The 23886-nt window shown below is 36.4% G+C and overlaps 1 pseudogene; it reads right to left on the bottom strand.

Annotated features, from left to right (window-relative positions):
* The window catches only part of LOC138332948 (long-chain-fatty-acid--CoA ligase ACSBG2-like), a 59769-nt pseudogene that overhangs the window by 14674 nt on the left and 21209 nt on the right, over positions 1-23886 (bottom strand).

Here is a 23886-nt window from a genome sequence, read left to right as displayed (position 1 = left end):
CAGGCTTGGGGTGTGTAGGTGGTGTACACCCCCGTAGCTAGACCACTAAAACAAGGAGTAAATCACTGTTATATAACAGGCTTGGGGTGTGTTAGTGGTGTACACCCCCGTAGCTAGACCACTAAAACAAGGAGTAAATCACTGTTATATAACAGGCTTGGGGTGTGTAGGTGGTGTACACCCCCGTAGCTAGACCACTAAAACAAGGAGTAAATCACTGTTATATAACAGGCTTGGGGTGTGTTAGTGGTGTACACCCCCGTGTGTACACCCCCGTAGCTAGACCACTAAAACAAGGAGTAAATCACTGTTATATAACAGGCTTGGGGTGTGTAGGTGGTGTACACCCCCGTAGCTAGACCACTAAAACAAGGAGTAAATCACTGTTATATAACAGGCTTGGGGTGTGTTAGTGGTGTACACCCCCGTAGCTAGACCACTAAAACAAGGAGTAAATCACTGTTATATAACAGGCTTGGGGTGTGTTAGTGGTGTACACCCCCGTAGCTAGACCACTAAAACAAGGAGTAAATCACTGTTATATAACAGGCTTGGGGTGTGTAGGTGGTGTACACCCCCGTAGCTAGACCACTAAAACAAGGAGTAAATCACTGTTATATAACAGGCTTGGGGTGTGTAGGTGGTGTACACCCCCGTAGCTAGACCACTAAAACAAGGAGTAAATCACTGTTATATAACAGGCTTGGGGTGTGTAGTGGTGTACACCCCCGTAGCTAGACCACTAAAACAAGGAGTAAATCACTGTTATATAACAGGCTTGGGGTGTGTAGGTGGTGTACACCCCCGTAGCTAGACCACTAAAACAAGGAGTAAATCACTGTTATATAACAGGCTTGGGGTGTGTAGGTGGTGTACACCCCCGTAGCTAGACCACTAAAACAAGGAGTAAATCACTGTTATATAACAGGCTTGGGGTGTGCTAGCCACTAAACAAGTAGGTGGTGTACACCCCCGTAGCTAGACCACTAAAACAAGGAGTAAATCACTGTTATATAACAGGCTTGGGGTGTGTAGTGGTGTACACCCCCGTAGCTAGACCACTAAAACAAGGAGTAAATCACTGTTATATAACAGGCTTGGGGTGTGTAGGTGGTGTACACCCCGTAGCTAGACCACTAAAACAAGGAGTAAATCACTGTTATATAACAGGCTTGGGGTGTGTAGGTGGTGTACACCCCCGTAGCTAGACCACTAAAACAAGGAGTAAATCACTGTTATATAACAGGCTTGGGGTGTGTAGGTGGTGTACACCCCCGTAGCTAGACCACTAAAACAAGGAGTAAATCACTGTTATATAACAGCTTGGGGTGTGTAGGTGGTGTACACCCCCGTAGCTAGACCACTAAAACAAGGAGTAAATCACTGTTATATAACAGGCTTGGGGTGTGTAGGTGGTGTACACCCCGTAGCTAGACCACTAAAACAAGGAGTAAATCACTGTTATATAACAGCTAGGTGGTGTACCCCCGTAGCTAGAACTAAACAAGGAGTAAATCACTGTTATATTGTCTAATTGTTAACACCCCGTTAGTAAAAAGGAGTAAATCACTGTTATATAACAGGCTTGGGGTGTGAAGGTGGTGTACAATGCCAGACCACTAAAACATGGAGTAAATCACTGTTATATACAGGCTTGGGCAATGTTTAAGTGTGTAACCCCCGTAGCTAGGCCACTGAAACAAGGAGTAAATCACTGTTAAATAACAGGCTTGCGGTGATGGGATTTTAGTGGTCATGGGACCCAAAACGAGTGTAGCTAGGCACGTTAAACAAGGAGCAAATCACTGTTATATGAGTGTCTTAATTTTCACTTAGTTTTTCAGGAATGTATTCCCTATAAATGAGTGGTACCTGTTTCAATACGTTTAAGGTTGAATTCAATGAATCATAAAAACCATGTCTCTACAAACGCAACATTATGGGATCATCAAAATGAGTGTCTCCCTGGTCAACATTAATCTCAAAATGAGTGTCTCCCTGGTCAACATTTATGGATCTCAAAATGAGTGTCTCTCCTGGTCAACATTATGGATCTCAAAATGAGTGTCTCTCTGGTCAACATTATGGATCTCAAAATGAGTGTCTCCCTGGTCAACATTATGGATCTCAAAATGAGTGTCTCCCTGGTCAACATAATGGATCTCATGGGATCAAAATTAGTGTCTCCCTGGTCAACATTATGGATCTCAAAATGAGTGTCTCCCTGGTCAACATTATGGATCTCAAAATGAGTGTCTCCCTGGTCAACATTATGGATCTCAAAATGAGTGTCTCCCTGGTCAACATTATGGATCTCAAAATGAGTGTCTCCCTGGTCAACATTATGGATCTCAAAATGAGTGTCTCCCTGGTCAACATTATGGATCTCAAAATGAGTGTCTCTCTGGTCAACATTATGGATCTCAAAATGAGTGTCTCTCTGGTCAACATTATGGATCTCAAAATGAGTGTCTCTCTGGTCAACATTATGGATCTCAAAATGAGTGTCTCCCTGGTCAACATTATGGATCTCAAAATGAGTGTCTCCCTGGTCAACATTATGGATCTCAAAATGAGTGTCTCCCTGGTCAACATTATGGATCTCAAAATGAGTGTCTCCCTGGTCAACATTATGGATCTCAAAATGAGTGTCTCCCTGGTCAACATTATGGATCTCAAAATGAGTGTCTCCCTGGTCAACATTATGGATCTCAAAATGAGTGTCTCCCTGGTCAACATTATGGATCTCAAAATGAGTGGAGTGTCTCCTGGTCAACATTATGGATCTCAAAATGAGTGTCTCCCTGGTCAACATTATGGATCTCAAAATGAGTGTCTCCCTGGTCAACATTATGGATCTCAAAATGAGTGTCTCCCTGGTCAACATTATGGATCTCAAAATGAGTGTCTCCCTGGTCAACATTAATGGATCTCAAAATGAGTGTCTCCCTGGTCAACATTATGGATCTCAAAATGAGTGTCTCCCTGGTCAACATTATGGATCTCAAAATGAGTGTCTCCTGGTCAACATTATGGATCTCAAAATGAGTGTCTCCCTGGTCAACATTATGGATCTCAAAATGAGTGTCTCCCTGGTCAACATTATGGATCTCAAAATGAGTGTCTCCCTGGTCAACATTATGGATCTCAAAATGAGTGTCTCCTGTGGTCAACATTATGGATCTCAAAATGAGTGTCTCTCTGGTCAACATTATGGATCTCAAAATGAGTGTCTCCCTGGTCAACATTATGGATCTCAAAATAAGTGTCTCCCTGGTCAACATTATGGATCTCAAAATGAGTGTCTCCCTGGTCAACATTATGGATCTCAAAATGAGTGTCTCCCTGGTCAACATTATGGATCTCAAAATGGATGTCTCCCTGGTCAACATTATGGATCTCAAAATGAGTGTCTCCCTGGTCAACATTATGGATCTCAAAATGAGTGTCTCCCTGGTCAACATTATGGATCTCAAAATGAGTGTCTCCCTGGTCAACATTATGGATCTCAAAATGAGTGTCTCTCTGGTCAACATTATGGATCACAAATTTGGTGTCTCCCCAGGTATAATTGCAATTAATTCTCAGAAATATGGAAGTTTTACTGCTATAAAGTACACAAATAGTGGGATAGATGTTAGGTGATTCTTAATTTTTTTTCAATACTAAACTTTTTTGTGAGGATATGAGTGATATTCTAGATTATAAAATGCTGGAAAACCCGGCCTTGACATGCATCACGCTTTAGAATATTAAATGATTTTGTAATTATCCAATAAAGATTTCAACATTAGATAACTGGTAGACTTTGTACTCAATACCTTAAAAACCTTTCATGTGTTTTACCTACACTTACCCAGCAAATATAGCACCCAGGTCTGCCATTGCCCACTCAGGCGAATTAAATCCTAAAATGCTGACAGCATGATACGGCTCTAAACCAAGCTGGAAAAAAGAAAATGTGATATTATTCTCCAATTAAAACAAATTTTGATGCTGAACAAATAAAGATTTAATAAAGACTTTGTTAATTATAATAATCAATCTTTCTATGCTAAGCAATAATTTTTTATCAATACCAAGTGGAAACTAATCCAGCATACAGGGACACTGTGATTGACTGCTTTATTTTCTATGGACACATTTCAAAACGTGTAACCCAGTATGCTGTTTTAATCATAAAGACATAATTGTGGCCAACAAACCTTAATAAAAGCTTTGGCTGCCATGCGGACATCATCATAATATTCCTGATAGCTCCACTTCTTCCAGACTCCATCCCGCTTCACAGCTGGTGAGAGAACAGAAGAAACATCAAGTTAATTAAACAGCTGGTGAGAGAACAGAAGAAACATCAAGTTAATTAAACAGCTGGTGAGAGAACAGAAGAAACATCAAGTTAATTAAAGAGCTGGTGAGAGAGCAGAAGAAACATCAAGTTAATTAGACAGCTGGTGACAACACCAGAATGAAAATGTCAATTAAACAACTAAGGACAACACAAGAATCAACAAGTCAATTAAACAACTGGGGACAACACAAGAATCAACAAGTCAATTAAACAACTAAGGACAACACAAGAATCAACAAGTCAATTAAACAACTGGGGACAACACAAGAATCAACAAGTCAATTAAACAACTGGGGACAACACAAGAATCAACAAGTCAATTAAACAACTGGGGAAAACACAAGAATCAACAAGTCAATTAAACAACTGGGGACAACACAAGAATCAACAAGTCAATTAAACAACTAAGGACAACACAAGAATCAACAAGTCAATTAAACAACTGGGGACAACACAAGAATCAACAAGTCAATTAAACAACTAAGGACAACACAAGAATCAACAAGTCAATTAAACAACTGGGGACAACACAAGAATCAACAAGTCAATTAAACAACTGGGAAAACACAAGAATCAACAAGTCAATTAAACAACTGGGGAAAACACAAGAATCAACAAGTCAATTAAACAACTGGGGAAAACACAAGAATCAACAAGTCAATTAAACAACTGGGGACAACACAAGAATCCACAAGTCAATTAAACAACTGGGGACAACAACAAGAATCAACAAGTCAATTAAACAACTGGGGAAAACACAAGAATCAACAAGTCAATTAAACAACTGGGGAAAACACAAGAATCAACAAGTCAATTAAACAACTGGGGACAACACAAGAATCAACAAGTCAATTAAACAACTGGGGAAAACACAAGAATCAACAAGCCAATTAAACAACAGGGGACAACACAAGAAATCAATGAAGTCAATTATACAACTAAGTACAAACACACAATTTCAACAAGTCAATTAAACAACTGGGGACAACACAAGAATCAACAAGTCAATTAAACAACTGGGGACAACACAAGAATCAACAAGTCAATTAAACAACTGGGGACAACACAAGAATCAACAAGTCAATTAAACAACTGGGGACAACACAAGAATCAACAAGTCAATTAAACAACTGGGGACAACACAAGAATCAACAAGTCAATTAAACAACTAAGTACAACACAAGAATCAACAAGTCAATTAAACAACTGGGGACAACACAAGAATCAACAAGTCAATTAAACAACTAAGGACAACACAAGAATCAACAAGTCAATTAAACAACTGGGGACAACACAAGAATCAACAAGTCAATTAAACAACTGGGGACAACACAAGAATCAACCAAGTCAATTAAACAACTGAGGACAACACAAAGAATCAACAAGTCAATTAAACAACTGGGGACAACACAAGAATCAACAAGTCAATTAAACAAACTAGCTAGGAAGGACAACACAAGAATCAACAAGTCAATTAAACAACTGGGACAACACACACAAGATCAACAAGTCAATTAAACAACTGGGGAAACACAAGAATCAACAAGCCAATTAAACCAAGTGGGAAAATACCTAGAAACCACAAATTAAACAACTGGGGAAAAACACAAGAATCAACAAGTCAATGCATAAACAAACTGGGAACAACACAAGAATCAACAACTGTCAATTAAACAAACTGGGTACAACACAAGAATCAACAAGTCAATTAAACAACTGGGGACAACACAAGAATCAACAAGTCAATTAAACAACTGGGGAAAAACACAAGAATCAACAACCAATTAAACCACCATGTATTAAACACAACAATCAACAAGTCAATTAAACACCTGGGGATAACACAACAATCAACATGTCAATTAAACAACTGGTAACACTAAGAATCAACAAGTCAATAAACAACTGTATACAACACAACGTATAACACAAGTCCTGTGTATTAAACAACTGGGGACAACCACAAGAATAACGTTCAAGTCAATTAAACAACTAAGTGTAACACAAGAATCACGTAGTACAACAAACAACTGGGACAACACAAAATCAACAAGCTCAATTAAACAACTAACAATCTCTGTAATAACAAGCCAATTAAACAAGCCAATTAAACAACTGTGGTACAACACAAGAATGAAAATGTCAATTAAAACTAATAAGGAAAACACAAGAATCAACAACCACCTTTGTAAACAACTGGGGACAACACAAGAATGAATAATGTCAATAAACTAAACAATTAACAGCCAACTCATCAGAATCAACAAGCCAATTAAACAAAACAAATAAACAACTGGGGAACAACACAAGAATAAACAAGTCATTTAAAACAACTAATAACAAACACAAGTATACACAACAAGTCTGTGTTTAACCACCTGGGTACATAACAACCACAAGTCAATATAACCAACTGGGGATAACAACCAATGAATCCACAAGTCAATTAAACAACCGGGGATAACACCACCTCTCAACATATTCAACATCTGTGTAATACAACCAACTGTGTAGAACAACCAAAGATATCAACAACAATTGCAATTTATAACAGCAAGCATCAGAAGAACTAGCAAGCCAACCACGCTCTGTATATAATTCAACCATCTCTGTTAACAACCCCAACTTGATAAACAATGTACACCTCTGTATAACGACCAACTCTGCCTAACATCCACACCTCTGTATAACAACCACCTCTGTATAACGACCACCTCTGTATAACAACCACTCTGTATATACACACCACCTCTGTATAACGACCATATTCTGTAAGAATCCACCTCTGTATAACAACCACCCTCTGTATAACAACCTGTGTAATAACAACCACCTGTGTATAACAACCACCTTCTGTATAACAACCACCTCTGTATAATGACCATCACTCTTTAAAACAACCATCTCTGTATAACCACCTGTGTATAACAACTCAACCACCTCGTGTAACAACCATCTCTGTATAACAACCACCTCTGTATAACGACCATCTCTGATAACCACCTGTGTATAACAACAACCTCTGTATAACCACCTGTGTATAACAACCACCTCTGTATATAACAACCAACTTCTGTATAATTGACCATCTCTGTATAACCTACCTGTTGTTATAACAACCATCTCTGTATAACCACATGTGTATAACAACCGCCTCTGTATAACCACCACCTCTGTATAACCACCTGTGTATAACAACCACCTCTGTATAACAACCACCTCTGTATAACAACCACCTCTGTATAACGACCACCTCTGTATAACCACCACCACCTGTGTATAACAACCACCTCTGTATAACAACCACCTCTGTATAACAACCACCTCTGTATAACAACCACCTCTGTATAACAACCACCTGTGTATAACAACCACCTGTGTATAACAACCACCTCTGTATAACAACCACCTCTGTATAACAACCACCTCTGTATAACAACCACCTCTGTATAACAACCACCTCTGTATAACAACCACCTCTGTATAACAACCACCTCTGTATAACAACCATCTCTGTATAACAACCACCTCTGTATAACAACCACCTCTGTATAACAACCACCTCTGTATAACCACCTCTGTATAACAACCACCTCTGTATAACAACCACCTCTGTATAACAACCATCTCTGTATAACCACCAGTGTATAACAACCATCTCTGTATAACCACCAGTGTATAACAACCATCTCTGTATAACAACCATCTCTGTATAACCACCACCTCTGTATAACAACCACCTCTGTATAACAACCACCTCTGTATAACCACCACCTCTGTATAACAACCACCTCTGTATAACCACCACCTCTGTATAACAACCACCTCTGTATAACAACCACCTCTGTATAACAACCATCTCTGTATAACCACCTGTGTATAACAACCACCTCTGTATAACAACCACCTGTGTATAACAACCACCTCTGTATAACAACCACCTCTGTATAACCACCATGTCTGTATAACAACCACCTCTGTATAACAACCACCTCTGTATAACCACCTCTGTATAACAACCACCTCTGTATAACAACCACCTCTGTATAACGACCACCTCTGTATAACCACCTGTGTATAACAACCACCTCTGTATAACAACCACCTCTGTATAACAACCACCTGTGTATAACAACCACCTCTGTATAACAACCACCTGTGTATAACAACCACCTCTGTATAACAACCACCTCTGTATAACATTAAACCACACCTCTGTATAACAACCACCTCTGGTATAACAACCACCTCTGTATAACAGACCACCTCTGTATAACAACCACCTCTGTATAACAACCACCTCTGTATAACAACCATCTCTGTATAACAACCACCTCTGTATAACAACCACCTCTGTATAACAACCACCTGTGTATAACAACCACCTCTGTATAACAACCACCTCTGTATAACAACCACCTCTGTATAACAACCACCTCTGTATAACAACCACCTCTGTATAACCACCTGTGTATAACAACCACCTCTGTATAACAACCATCTCTGTATAACAACCACCTCTGTATTAACAACCATCTGTATAACAACCATCTCTGTATAACCACCTCTGTATAACAACCACCTCTGTATAACAACGTGGTGTATACTAACAAACCATCTCTGAAAAACAACCAAATCTGTATAACCACCACCTCTGCATAAACAACCACTACTGTAATAACTACCACCTCTGTATAACAACCATCTCTGTATAACAACCACCTCTGTATAACAACCATCTCTCTATAACCACCTGTGTATAACAACAACCTGCATAAAGAGACCATATCTTGAAGTCCCACCCAAATGACAAATCTCAATACAATTTGACATGTGTATACAGACCACTAGGATATTAAAGTTAGCTTCGCGATATTCAAAGCTTTACTTTATCACTTGGGTTTATATGTATTTTGTTGAACGACAATCCTTTTCATAATTTCTTGGATTTTCAGGGCTGACCCTTGTTTATGGTGTTTTCATAGCGTTATATATCTGGTAGTTATCTGATTCTCCTACTTTTAACACAACATAAATGACCTAGCTACACCTAGACTTTTAACGAGGGTATACAGACTATGAAATTACATTGTCACCCATCAGACACCTGATTTAAAAGATTTGATTCTATTAATAGTATCCTATTACACAACAGAATAATTAAGCTATTATCTATCAAGGTTATGGAAAAGTTTTGTGCATAAATATTTCCTAAGGTATATAAAATGTACAAAACAATGTAAAAAGTACAAAAAAACACAATGGACAAAAAAGTTCAAAATGTGATTAAATACCAGTAGGCAAATAATAAAGAATTACATCTGATACCTCAATGGTGAAGATTTAAACCTTCCAGCCCTATTACATGTAAACTAATATTAATCTAGGAACCCTGACTGTTCTCCATACCATTAGCTATGTCATTGGACAGTTACTTGACTGTCTCCCAGACTATACAACTTACCATTAGCTATGTCATTGGACAGTTACTTGACTGTCTCCCAGACTATACAACTTACCATTAGCTATGTCATTGGACAGTTACTTTACTGTCTCCCAGACTATACAACTTACCATTAGCTATGTCATTGGACAGTTACTTTACTGTCTCCCAGACTATACAACTTACCATTAGCTATGTCATTGGACAGTTACTTTACTGTCTCCCAGACTATACAACTTACCATTAGCTATGTCATTGGACAGTTTCTTGACTGTCTCCCAGACTATACAACTTACCATTAGCTATGTCATTGGACAGTTTCTGTACTGTCTCCCAGACTATACAACATACCATTAGCTATGTCATTGAGTCAGTTACTTTACTGTCTCCCAGACTATACAACTTACCATTAGCTATGTCATTGGTTTCAGTTACTATACAACATACTGTATGTCTCCCAGACTATACAACATACCATTAGCTATGTCATTGGACAGTTTCTGTACTGTCTCCCAGACTATACAACATACCATTAGCTATGTCATTGGACAGTTACTCTTTACTGTCTCCCAGACTATACAACATACCATTAGCTATGTCATTGGACAGTTTACTTTACTGTCTCCCAGACTATACAACATACCATTAGCTATGTCATTGGACAGTTTTCTGTACTGTCTCCCAGACTATAAATGATACAACATACCATTAGCTATGTCATTGGACAGTTTCTTTACTGTCTCCCAGACTATACAACATACCATTAGCTATGTCATTGGACAGTTACTTTACTGTCTCCCAGACTATACAACATACCATTAGCTATGTCATTGGACAGTTTCTTTACTGTCTCCCAGACTATACAACATACCATTAGCTATGTCATTGGACAGTTTCTTTACTGTCTCCCAGACTATACAACATACCATTACTATGTCATTAGCTTTACTGTCTCCCATATACAACATCCATTATATATCATTGTCAGTTACTTTACTGTCTCCCAGACTATACAACATACCATTAGCTATGTCATTGGACAGTTTCTGTACTGTCTCCCAGACTATACAACATACCATTATGCTATGTCATTGGACAGTTTCTGTACTGTACTCTCCCAGACTATACAACATACCATTAGCTATGTCATTGGTCAGTTTCTGTACTGTCTCCCAGACTATACAACATACCATTAGCTATGTCATTGACAGTTACTTTACTGTCTCCCAGACTATACAACATACCATTAGCTATGTCATTGGACAGTTATCTGTACTGTCTCCCAGACTATACAACATACCATTAGCTATGTCATTGGACAGTTTCTGTACTGTCTCCCAGACTATACAACATACCATTAGCTATGTCATTGGACAGTTTCTGTACTGTCTCCCAGACTATACAACATACCATTAGCTATGTCATTGGACAGTTACTTTACTGTCTCCCAGACTATACAACATACCATTAGCTATGTCATTGGACAGTTTTCTTTACTGTCTCCCAGACTATACAACTACATTACATACCATTAGCTATGTCATTGGACAGTTTCTTTACTGTCTCCCAGACTATACAACATACCATTAGCTATGTCATTGGACAGTTACTTTACTGTCTCCCAGACTATACAACATACCATTAGCTATGTCATTGGACAGTTTCTGTACTGTCTCCCAGACTATACAACTTACCATTAGCTATGTCATTGGACAGTTACTTTACTGTCTCCCAGACTATACAACATACCATTAGCTATGTCATTGGACAGTTACTTTACTGTCTCCCAGACTATACAACATACCATTAGCTATGTCATTGGACAGTTTCTGTACTGTCTCCCAGACTATACAACATACCATTAGCTATGTCATTGGACAGTTTACTTTACTGTCTCCCAGACTATACAACTATACCATTAGCTATGTCATTGGACAGTTACTTTACTGTCTCCCAGACTATACAACATACCATTAGCTATGTCATTGGACAGTTACTTTACTGTCTCCCAGACTATACAACATACCATTAGCTATGTCATTGGACAGTTACTTTACTGTCTCCTAGACTATACAACATACCATTAGCTATGTCATTGACAGTTACTTTACTGTCTCTCAGACTATACAACCTACCACATGCTGTGTTGTTTGGAATCTTTTTCACTGTATTTTCGAACACAGTCATGACTGTAACAGGAACATCTGTAGTGGGAGGTTTGTCACCAAGTCTCAGCTTTACTGGGACAGCTGGGTCACTGGTCCACAGGCTGTCCGCAGGCAGACATTCATCAATTTCTGTTTATAATTAAGAAAGGATCATAATGAAACATAGACTGTAGGTCGTCAGTGTTCTACCTAAAGGATTTTTTACTGCTGGTCATAAGGACTGGCTGACCCTAAAAGTTACTAGTCCTGACTGAAAATTACTGGTCCTTACAAAGTTGCAATTCATCCTTCATCCTTGTAGTTTATATAATTACAAAAGTAAACTAGCGAAGTATATCTGCATTAGTATCGTGCGCTCTCAATAAAGTTGACTGAACACCTGAATATTACGAAAAATTAGTTTGGTACAGTTTGATCCTCAATCTTTCTACAATTTAACTGCTATTTTTTTGTTTTGTATATATATCCTCTATCTTGACCAAAACTTGCAGGTCAAAGGACCAGCTACATGGAATAAACTGTCTGCCCGACTATAAAGTTGTCTGTCATGGGCAGACAGACAGGCGTTAATTCCGAATGCTGTCTAGTATATAATCTGTATTTTGTACCTAATATAAATTGAATCTAAATGCGATAGTGACAAATGATGTGATGACATTATAAAAGTTGCACCCTTACTGTAACAGAATACCTACTTCTTTGTGCCTGAGATCCCTCTTCCTTGTTGTTATTAGCCATGCTATCCCCAGCACCCTGTTTCTGTTCTGTGTTGTTATTGGCAGAAATGTCTCCACCATTAGGAGCAGCATTCTGGTCATCTCTGTAAATATATTCAGGCCAATGAAAGTATTTAGGACAAAACCAATAGAAAGCCACATTAACAAACACAGGTCTAAGTTACAACTTTACTGATAAAAACTTCAAGTCAGCTGAAATGTTTGTGGAACAAAACTTGATGGCACAAACCTCTGACTTTCTTCATTTTGATAAATTTGTATTGCAAAGAGATTTAAATTCAAGATCATTCCTATGGAGAAGGCCGTCACACTAGCCAACATATGGTGAGGCTATCCACTGACAGAGTAACAAGCTATGTTCTAAGGATTTTCAACGACATCAGCACAGTCCCGCCTGTTTCTCAGATTCAGTTCCAAAAAACACAAACCATCAAAGGAAGGTACACATACTTAATTAAAGTATTTTTTGTGATTATACTTGTAATTGCTCTAGTCCCAGCTGGATATTGATCATGAGCTTAGGGTAAAAAGTATCATATTTTTGTTAGATTAAGATTGTAGTTCAAAGTAATGGTAACTTTTACAAGATATTATTACAATATGTATTCTCCTTATTAAGCACCTAAGGGTTGATATCAGTGGGACACAAGGATAACAAATCAGGTCCTTGGGTGAAATTTTTTCTATAAAGCCAATATCAAGAATATGTCAAAACAAAATTCTATGGACATTCAGAATACAAAAGTTTTATAAAATGTTCACACCAAAACCAAACTTTATTTGGATGTGATATATCTGTTGAAAATACCTGCTTTCAAACCACTTCAATTCCTGCACAAACAGCTACTAGATACTTATAGGAGGAGCAACTATCATAGCAAATATGGCATTTTGGTTTCATATTTACTTGTACAACAAGCTGAGACTCCACTGATTTTATTATTCACAAAAATAAAATCTAGTATTATGTAAAACTGCAACTAATACTCTAGTATTAAATGTGAAAGTCTGATTCCAATCTGTTTCAAATGCAGTTTATACACCAGTAAACAGTAATAAAGAACAACTATATGTATAGAATTTCCTTTTCCCAGCACGATTTCCTAAATATAATTATCACATTATGTGCATTGCCATTACTTATAATATACACGCAATTGTAAAATCTATTTCTGCTGCTCTCTACAAAGATCAAACTTTGAATGGTCTAGTGCACAACCAATGGAGAGTTCATGATGATTTCAATCAAGCATTGTGGGCATACAAATGATGATTCAGAAATTTTCATTCATTTATATATAGAGAGTTTTGTCTAGTACCCAAAATGGTACACCTCCTAAATTTGATTTGATTAATAAATGTGTAGACATGATAAGAATTTTGAATTCATATAAGGAAAGTTCAAACATTTATTAGTTTATTTAGGTCACGTATCTGTCAAACACATCCCATTCAGCAAATGTTTTTTCCTAGGGGTGTCACACGATGTCGTTTCCTTGATTTTTTACAATGACATTATTTTCATGTTTAAATCAACGGGTGTATGCGGTACACACAATTTTAGGAATGTTCATTTTTGTTTTGGGATTTTTCCTTAATTTCAGATGACTTGTTAAATAAACATGTGCGCCACGGAACATTAGACTTATCCATGAGGAAAATGCTTATTCCGCGAAAAGCCTGGTAGTTTTCATGTCTCAGTTTTCAGCTGATATCTTGTGCCGACAAACATTACAAACAAAAGTACTTGTTGGATTCATGTTCATCGTATATAGCCATTCAAACCCAGCTGAATTATTTTAAAAGACAGAAAATGCCGAAACTGATCTCCCAGTCAGATGTTACAAGGTGGAGAATTGGCCACCATCCTAAGGGATTGGGTAGCAGTAAGATGGGACTAACCATTGGATCAATCTTATTTTATGTTTGAGAGACTACAGAATGGAGGCTGTGGTTATGGTGGTTAAGGCATCTCCATACCTTACCACTCTAGTCCTCCACCTCTCTGTGGAGCAGTGGCTATAACTGTAGGTTGGTAGTTTTTCACCAGGTGCTCTGGATTTCCTACATCCCTCAAACCAGGTATATACTTAAATGACCATGGCTAAATGATAGGATGTTAAACCCATACCCAAACCCAGAACTTATGTTATATATGGCTATCAGTCAAGACTTTATTAAGTGGAGATTAATACAAACTAGAAATTTCTTTGAGAATCGTGTCATGTTTATGAGTAGATTAAAAGATACCATTTTTATTGCCAAAATCATTTTGTACAGACATATAAATGGGTATAAAGTGGTCAATGTCACCGCCAGATAATCATGATAGTCACATCTCAGTATATACAACCAGTAAACTCAAGGAATTCATATGGACTCTTGCTTCAATGGAGGTGATATTTAGCATATCAACACATCCCTTTCAAGTCAATATTGCGGTTGTGATATCCCCATTCCCAGGCATTGTGTTATGAGAGATGATGTAGTTGAGCCATTTTCCATGTATTTCTATATTATTTAGCACATAGCAAACATTTTAAGTAATAATCATATCTAATATGACAAGAACCCAATGAGTCCGAATCTCTCATTTACTACCTGGAAATCACCGTGCATACTTGCCTTATGACATGTGCTTTGATGGTTAATAAGAATTTCTATTTATGACCCAGGTAATATCAGGCCTCTATAGGCCTGATCTTGGTTAACGACAAGAAGACAGACTAAACTGATACCATCCATTATAAAGGAAGTAGGGGAATGTAAGGGAATGAGTTTTACTGTGGTAACAAATTCTCATTTTTAGTCAGGCATGCCTTAGGCATTGCCTGAATATAGGCATAGCGACCATTTGAGAAAAATACTTTCACTGCCTTTTACTACCTTCAGTGAAATCAATGCGCTGCTGAAGATAGTCCCTGGCTTTTCAGTGATTTCGAAGCTGGTATCTTATAGTCAGACAATGCGGAAGAAAAATGTATGAAAATCAAATGAAAGTTTTAGGTAGAAGTCATTTTTTCTTTGATTTGTCTTGTCAAAGATATGCCAAATATCCGTGCTTTTTCAGATAAGAAATGGCTGATCAATTTCCCTCCCTGAAATAAAACCCATATTACTGGTAATTGTTTTCCGCTGAATGGAGCCTGTGAATAGCTTAGACAACGGCTTCAGATTAATGCGTCTCGTGTACTGTTACATTTGGAGGCCAAGTGACAAACGCACATGCTTGTGTGTATTGTTTTACTTATTCCGGTGTACATGTTTACACTGGTTCCTATCCAGTTTTAACATTCCTGGAGCTTTAAGTTACTGATAAAATTTGGTTGGTGACAAATGTCTTTTTCAGACTTTGTAGACAACATGAGGCCTAGCACATTTTTTAGCATAAGTGTAGTAAATGTTAACAAATTTTAAAATTTCAAAATATAAAACCTGTAATGAATTTATGTTTGGTTTGATTGACATTACTTTGAATCTTTGAATGATCAATAGATAAAAATAGTTATAACACAGAAAGACGTCTATAATCATGACTCATGAGTGTGACCTATTTTTCTGAAATTGTCGCATAACAATAACAAGAGGCCCAAGGGCCTTACCGGTCACCTGAGTTCTGATGCATAAATAAAGAACAAAGTGCAAAAAAAAAAATAGAAAATATCTAAGACATAAACTCCCCGCCGCCATATGAAACTAGCACACTGAAAGGTGAGAAAGCAAGGGCAAATTCATCTTGTGGCAATTTATATATTGATCCAATTATTATGGAACCTATACACCTAAAATAAGTTGACTCCTTGTAATATTTTGACGCACGACGACGGACAACAGACGACAAGAATAGGTCAACTGAGACTTCGTCTCAGGTGACCTAAAAACGACATTCAGGAGAAACAACAAACAAAATATGGTCATTGTTAGTACATTAAATTTAAATAATACTTAATATTTAAATATTATCATAGGACCAAAGAAATTGATATTTGAGATGAGTGCGACACTTACTGATCTTGCATTTTTGAATTTTCAAAATTAGGTCAGTGTGACCTACTTTTCTACATATTGTAATAGAACAATAAGAATTGATATCTGGGATGAACAAAACACACCGAACATGAATTTGGTAAAATTAGGTCAGTGTGACCTACTTTTCTACATATTGTGATAGAACAATAAGAATTGATATCTGGGATGACCAAAACACATCGAACATGAATTTTGTAAAATTAGGTCAGTGTGACCTACTTTTCTACATATTGTGATTAGAACAATAAGAATTGATAAACTGGGATGACCAAAACACAACGAACATGAATTTGTAAAATTAGGTCAGTGTGACCTACTTTTTTAAAAATTACCACAGGACAATGAAAATTGACATTTAGGGTGACCAATAGATGGTGAAGGGGAATTTTGCAAAATTAGGTCAGTGTGACCTAATTTTCTATATATTGTTATAGAACAATAAGAATTGATATCTGGGATGACCAAAACATACCGAACATGAATTTTGTAAAATTAGATCAGTGTGACCTACTTTCCTAAATATTGTGAAAAACAATAAGAATTGACATCTAGGATGAATCAGTAGATGATTTATTATGGATACTTCTAGTGTAGAATAAGTAGATGATTTATTATGGTCAATTTATGTGTAGAAATCAGAAGATGATTTATGATGGATACTTCTAGTGTAGAAATCAGCAGATGATTTATGATGGATACTTCTAGTGTAGAAATCAGCAGATGATTTATGATGAATACTTCTAGTGTAGAAATCAGAAGATGATTTATGATGGATTCTTCTAGTGTAGAAATCAGTAGATGATTTATGATGGATTACTTCTAGTGTAGAAATCAGTAGATGATTTTATGATGGATACTTCTAGTGTAGAAATCAGTAGATGATTTATGATGGATACTTCTAGTGTAGAAATCAGTAGATGATTTATGATGGATACTTAATGTGTAGAAATCAGTAGATGATTTATGATGGATTCTTAATGTGTAGAAATCAGTAGATGATTTATGATGGATTCTTAATGTGTAGAAATCAGTAGATGATTTATTGATGGATTCTTAATGTGTAGAAATCAGTAGATGATTTATTGTGGACAATTTATGTGTAGAAATCAGTAGATGATTTATGATGGATACTTCAAGTGTAGAAATCAGTAGATGATTTATGATGGATACTTAATGTGAAGAAATCAGTAGATGATTTATTGTGGACAATTTATGTGTAGAAATCAGTAGATGATTTATGATGGATTCTTAATGTGTAGAAATCAGTAGATGATTTATGATGGATACTTCTAGTGTAGAAATCAGCAGATGATTTATGATGGATACTTCTAGTGTAGAAATCAGCAGATGATTTATGATGAATACTTCTAGTGTAGAAATCAGTAGATGATTTATGATGGATACTTCTAGTGTAGAAATCAGTAGATGATTTATGATGGATACTTCTAGTGTAGAAATCAGTAGATGATTTATGATGGATACTTCTAGTGTAGAAATCAGTAGATGATTTATGATGGATACTTCTAGTGTAGAAATCAGCAGATGATTTATGATGAATACTTCTAGTGTAGAAATCAGTAGATGATTTATGTTAGTATAGAAGTTAATAGAAGAAAGTGTTGAAATCAATCAGTAGATGATTTTTGTTGGACAAATAATGCGTAAGAAATCATTAGATGTTGGATACTACAAGTATTGAAGTCAGTACATGATTTATAATATAGATAATATCAGTGTTGAAATCGATAGATGATTTAAAATGGATACTGCATGTGTAGTAACTAGTATATCAGAGATGCATTGTTATGTTTAACATTTAATAGAATTTTACAGTTAAACAGATATGGTTTCTCCTTATGCAAAATAAGATTTTTGTGTTATTTTCAATTTGTAAAATTACAAGTAAAACATATATTAATCACTGGATAATAAACTTCTGTTGAATGGCAGAAAAAATATACATTTTTAAAAATTTTCATTGTTCTCAAAAAGCTGGAACATACCCAATTTTTGCATCACCGCACTCTCTTGAGCTGTAGGAATTTACAGATCTTTTTTTTATTTGCAATTGTTACCTCAATTTAACATAACTAGCAATGTGTTGGCAATAACATTCCAATGAACATGTAAAATAGCCTCACTGACATGATAACAAAATGTATGTTGAACTTTTTTCTAAGCTTTAATGATTTTATTTCATCGCAAGATGATTCAGCAATAACAGTGAAATCTTAAAATTCATTTTGTATTACATTATACAAATGTGTTTCATGATGATAATCTGCTTAAATGTTCCACGACAATACAGTATCTTTTTCAAATTTTGTAATAAAACTATTAGTGTAAATAATAGTGTTAATTGTTCATTAAATACTTGCATGTACTTTCCATAAAGTTACCTCTATCACAACTGCAGTAAATGCTACAATATATAATGAAACATTGTGTGATTAATACAAGAAGTTAACCCTTATTGTCAACAAATTTTGACAACCACATGACCTGATATAAAAACAGCAATGAAAATCTCTAATTCTCCATCAGCTATTACTGTGCCTATGGGAATTTTAATTTGTAAAGGATATTAAATGAACAGTACCCCGTATTTGATATTGAATGATATCAAAGATATTTTATCAACACTCGGCATATTGTTTTAGTATAAGATAATCAAATGTGAAAAGAACACTATTGAATAATTTTGTTGACTTGTTCTGACTACATTGATAAAAGCATGAGGAAATTAAAAGTATTACCGTAGTACATTACCTATTAATGCTACGTGTATATATGACCTATATCGCTAGGCATGCCTGACTATGAGTACTTTCAGTACTTTGATTATGTATGCTTGCTGACTTGACTTTAATAGTGTAGTGTCCCCAGTAAAACCAATTTATGATCTGTTTAGTTTGTTGACTACAACATATCACATAATATACTTCATATTACATCATCTCTGGAAAAGGCTTGTTTTTAAATTGTTAAACACATAGTTAGAAATCTTGGTAGCTCCATCATACAGGTAAATCATACAGATATAACTAATGTACACCTTTCTGGTCCAGCCAGGCAGAACATTTTTAAAGTGTCAGTTTCCATAGCATGTTGAATTTGTCTGACTAAGACACACTGTCCTTGTAGATTTTCTGTATTTTTCCACACAGCAAGGGTAGAAAGTTATACGGAATGCTATGTAAGAGCTGTGAGGTAGAACAGAGTCAATCATCCGTGACAAGGTAGCTTCAACAGTGGAGCATTCCTCATGTGCTCACAAGGGCACAGGTTCAAATATGGTCTGGCAATTACATTTTCTCCAAAAGTTCAATAAAAGAAATATAGAACTAAGAATTAATTGTACTGCCATTAATTACTTAGAAGGCTATTGTTTTGAATGAAGCTAATAACAGTATATTGGAGTGGGGAATGGGTTACAAAAACATGAAATGGAAAGAACAAAATAAAAATAATATATTATACCTATTAATCTTATTAACTCTATTAACTACTGCCGGATAAACTTGTGCTTTATCCGTCAATACGATATGCTTTATCCGTCAATACGATCACGTGAATTTGTTCCATATCTGACGGAACTTTTTCTAACTTGACCCAGAACTTGAACCTTCTGGTGAATGAAACGTCATTCAGTCCCGCTAAAACGTGACGTCACATTCACCGAAATGACGTCATTTTTACGATATCGAAAATCTCGTATGGCGGTGTCGTCTTTTTCTTGGCTCATGACAAAGGTATGTATTGTTAAGTAATTCTTTAATGGGTATTTATTGTTATTTGAGTATTTTCATTTCCTTTCAGTGATATATCACACTGAATAGAATTACGGTTACTGTTTGTGAATGCGCTTATTTATTTCCCACGGCAGTAAAAAGGAGTGCACTCTCATTCGGTTAAGTGAATGATTCTTTACCTCCGCATCAAAGAAGCGTCACGCTTCGAGCAAAACAAAGTAAGGAACTGTCAATTTGCTTTCGTTTTGAATGCAATAATGGTTGCAGAATAAACAGAATACACGGTTAGTATCTTACAATACAAGATTTATTTTGGTGCTCGACACGGAAAGCCGGGATGACTCGGCAAAGCCTCGTCATCTCGGCTTTCCTAAGTCTCGCACCAAAATTAACCTTGTATTGTAAGATACTAACCATGTATTCTCTATATAGTTGCACCCAAATACAAGATCTCTACCTGTATAAAGTAAAACATGCGTATAACGGCCACGCTTACAACAAATTCATGGTTATAACTATAATATATCTATAAAATTTGTATAAGAAACAATGCTTATAACGAAGTGCTTGTTGTGGTTCCCAGAGGTTCATTATAGCTGTAAGACAGTCTAACCTGAGGAAAATTGTCTTCATAGCTAAGTAGTCTTTATACACAAGGCTAACCTGTCTATAAAGACCTTCCAAGAGGCAGAGGACTTTAAAAAGCCAGGTGGTCCAGGACAGGTTTTACTGTATATAATATCTTTAGCCAGTTATAAATCTTTATCCTGCAACTGTCCCACATACTGACCGATAACTACTGCCGGATAAACTTGTGCTTTATCCGTCAATACGAAAGGCTTTATCCGTCAATACGATCACATGAATTTGTTCCATATCTGACGGAACTTTTTCTAACTTGACCCAGAACTTGAACCTTCCAGTGAATGAAACGACATTCAGTCCCGCTAAAATGTGACGTCACATTCATCGGAATGACGTCATTTTTACGGTATCCAAAATCTCGTATGGCGGTGTGGTTTTTTTCTTGGCTCATGGCAAAGGTATGTATTGCAAAGTAATTTTTAAACGGGTATATATTGTTTTTTGAGTATTTTCATATTGTTTCAGTGATATATTACACTGAATGGATTTACGGATGGTGTTTGTGAATGCGCTTATTTATTTCCCACGGCAGTAAAAAGGAGTACACTCTCATTCGGTTTAGTGAATGAATATTTACCTCCGCATCAAAGAAGCGTCATGCTTCGAGCGAAACCAAGTAAATAACTGTCAATTTGCTTTCGTTTTGAATGCCATAATAGTTGCAGGATAAACAGAATACACGATTAGTATCTTACAATACAAGTTTTATTTTGGTGCTTGACACGGAAAGCCGAGATGACTCGGCAAAACCTCGTCATCTCGGCTTTCCTAAGTCTCGCACCAAAATAAACCTTGTATTGTAAGATACTAACCATGTATTCTCTATTTATTGAATTATAATAAAGTTTATACATATATACACAAGACAGAATCATGGCATAGTGCCATCTACAAATATAAATACTGTATTACGTCATAGTGAGCAATTAGAATTGTGAGAATAGGAATATATCACCTGTATATATACAGTATATCTACGTGGAGAGGGATCACATTTACTTAGCTATAACCATGTCAGTAAGAATCTAAGATTTCTAAGGAAATGGAAAATTAAATCTTCATTTAGCTTTAAAGTATTTTACTAAGTTATCTCTTAACTTCCCACCCACAAAATTCACATTTTAAGCTTTAAATAGCGTTCCCCAACACGTAGACCAGATTTTGTTTTTAAGTGCATAGTACATGAGCTTAGTACATGATGAACTTTTTTAATTCAAGAAAGACTTCAGATATCAGGTGTTCCTGACAGTGTGTAATATATTCCATATTGAAGGGTTGACAAAACTGAGATTTCCAGTTTGAGACAGGCTGACAAACTGAGATTTTCAGTTTGAGAAGGGTTGGCAAACTGAGATTTCCAGTTTGAGAAGGGTCGGAAAACTGATATTTCCAGTTTGAAAAGAGTTGACAAACTGAGATTTCCAGTTTGAGAAGGGTTGACAAACTGAGATTTCCAGTTTGGGAAGGGTTGAAAACTGAGATTTCCAGTTTGAGAAGGGTTGACAAACTGAGATTACCAGTTTGAGAAGGGTTGGCAAACTGAGATTTCCAGTTTCTGAAGGGTTGGCAAACTGAGATTTTTATTTTTATAATGGTTGGCAAACTGAGATTTCCAGTTTCTGAAGGGTTGGCAAACTGAGATTTTCAGTTTGAGAAGGGCTGACAAACTGAGATTTGCAGTTTGAGAAGGGTTGGCAAACTTAGATTTCTAGTTAGAGAAGGGTTGGCAAACTGAGATTTTTAGTTTTATAATGGTTGACAAACTGAGATTTCCGGTTTGTGAAGGGTTGGCAAACTGAGATTTTCAGTTTGAAAAGGATTGGCAAACTGAGATTTGTAGTTTGAGAAGGGCTGGCAAACTGAGATTTCCAGTTTCTGAAGGGTTGGCAAACTGAGATTTGTAGTTTGAGAAGGGCTGACAAACTGAGATTTGCAGTTTGAGAAGGAATGGCAAACTTAGATTTCTAGTTAGAGAAGGGTTGGCAAACTGAGATTTTTAGTTTTATAATGGTTGACAAACTGAGATTTCCGGTTTGTGAAGGGTTGGCAAACTGAGATTTTCAGTTTGAAAAGGATTGGCAAACTGAGATTTGTAGTTTGAGAAGGGCTGGCAAACTGAGATTGCTAGTTTGAGAAGAGTTGACAAACTGAGATTTCCAGTTTCTGAAGGGTTGGCAAACTGAGATTTCAAGTTTGAGAAGGGCTGACAAACTGAGATTTCCAGTTTGAGAATGGTTGACAAACTGAGATTTCCAGTTTGAGAAGGGTTGGCAAACTTAGATTTCCAGTTTCTGAAAGGTTGGCAAACTGAGATTTTTAGTTTTATAATGGTTGACAAACTGAGATTTCCATTTTGAGAAGGGTTGACAAACTGAGATTTCCAGTTTGAGAAGGTTGACAAACTGAGATTTCCACTTTGAGAATGGTTGACAAACTGAGATTTCCAGTTTCAGAATGGTTGACAAACTGAGATTACCAGTTTGAGAAGGGTTGACAAACTGAGATTTTCTGTTTGTGAAGGGTTGGCTGAGGTTTCCAGATTGCCAACTTTTGACTGTTGAACTTTTCGGAAGAATGTCCAAATGATAAAAAGTCCTAATGGCAGAATGTTACTTACGAAACGAGTTCCACGTCCTCAACTGACATTATTGGTGTCTCTGTAGCAGCCATTATTCTGAAGCAGATAAATAAGTTATTATGAAAAAAATAACATTTAATACGATCTAAAACATTTTTTAATGAAGGCAATTTTATTTCATTG

This window comes from Argopecten irradians, chromosome 10, assembly GCF_041381155.1.
Source record: "Argopecten irradians isolate NY chromosome 10, Ai_NY, whole genome shotgun sequence".
Classification (NCBI taxonomy): Eukaryota; Metazoa; Mollusca; class Bivalvia; order Pectinida; family Pectinidae; genus Argopecten; species Argopecten irradians.
Note: the sequence above shows the minus strand (reverse complement) of the source record. Positions and strands in the feature narration are given on the sequence as shown.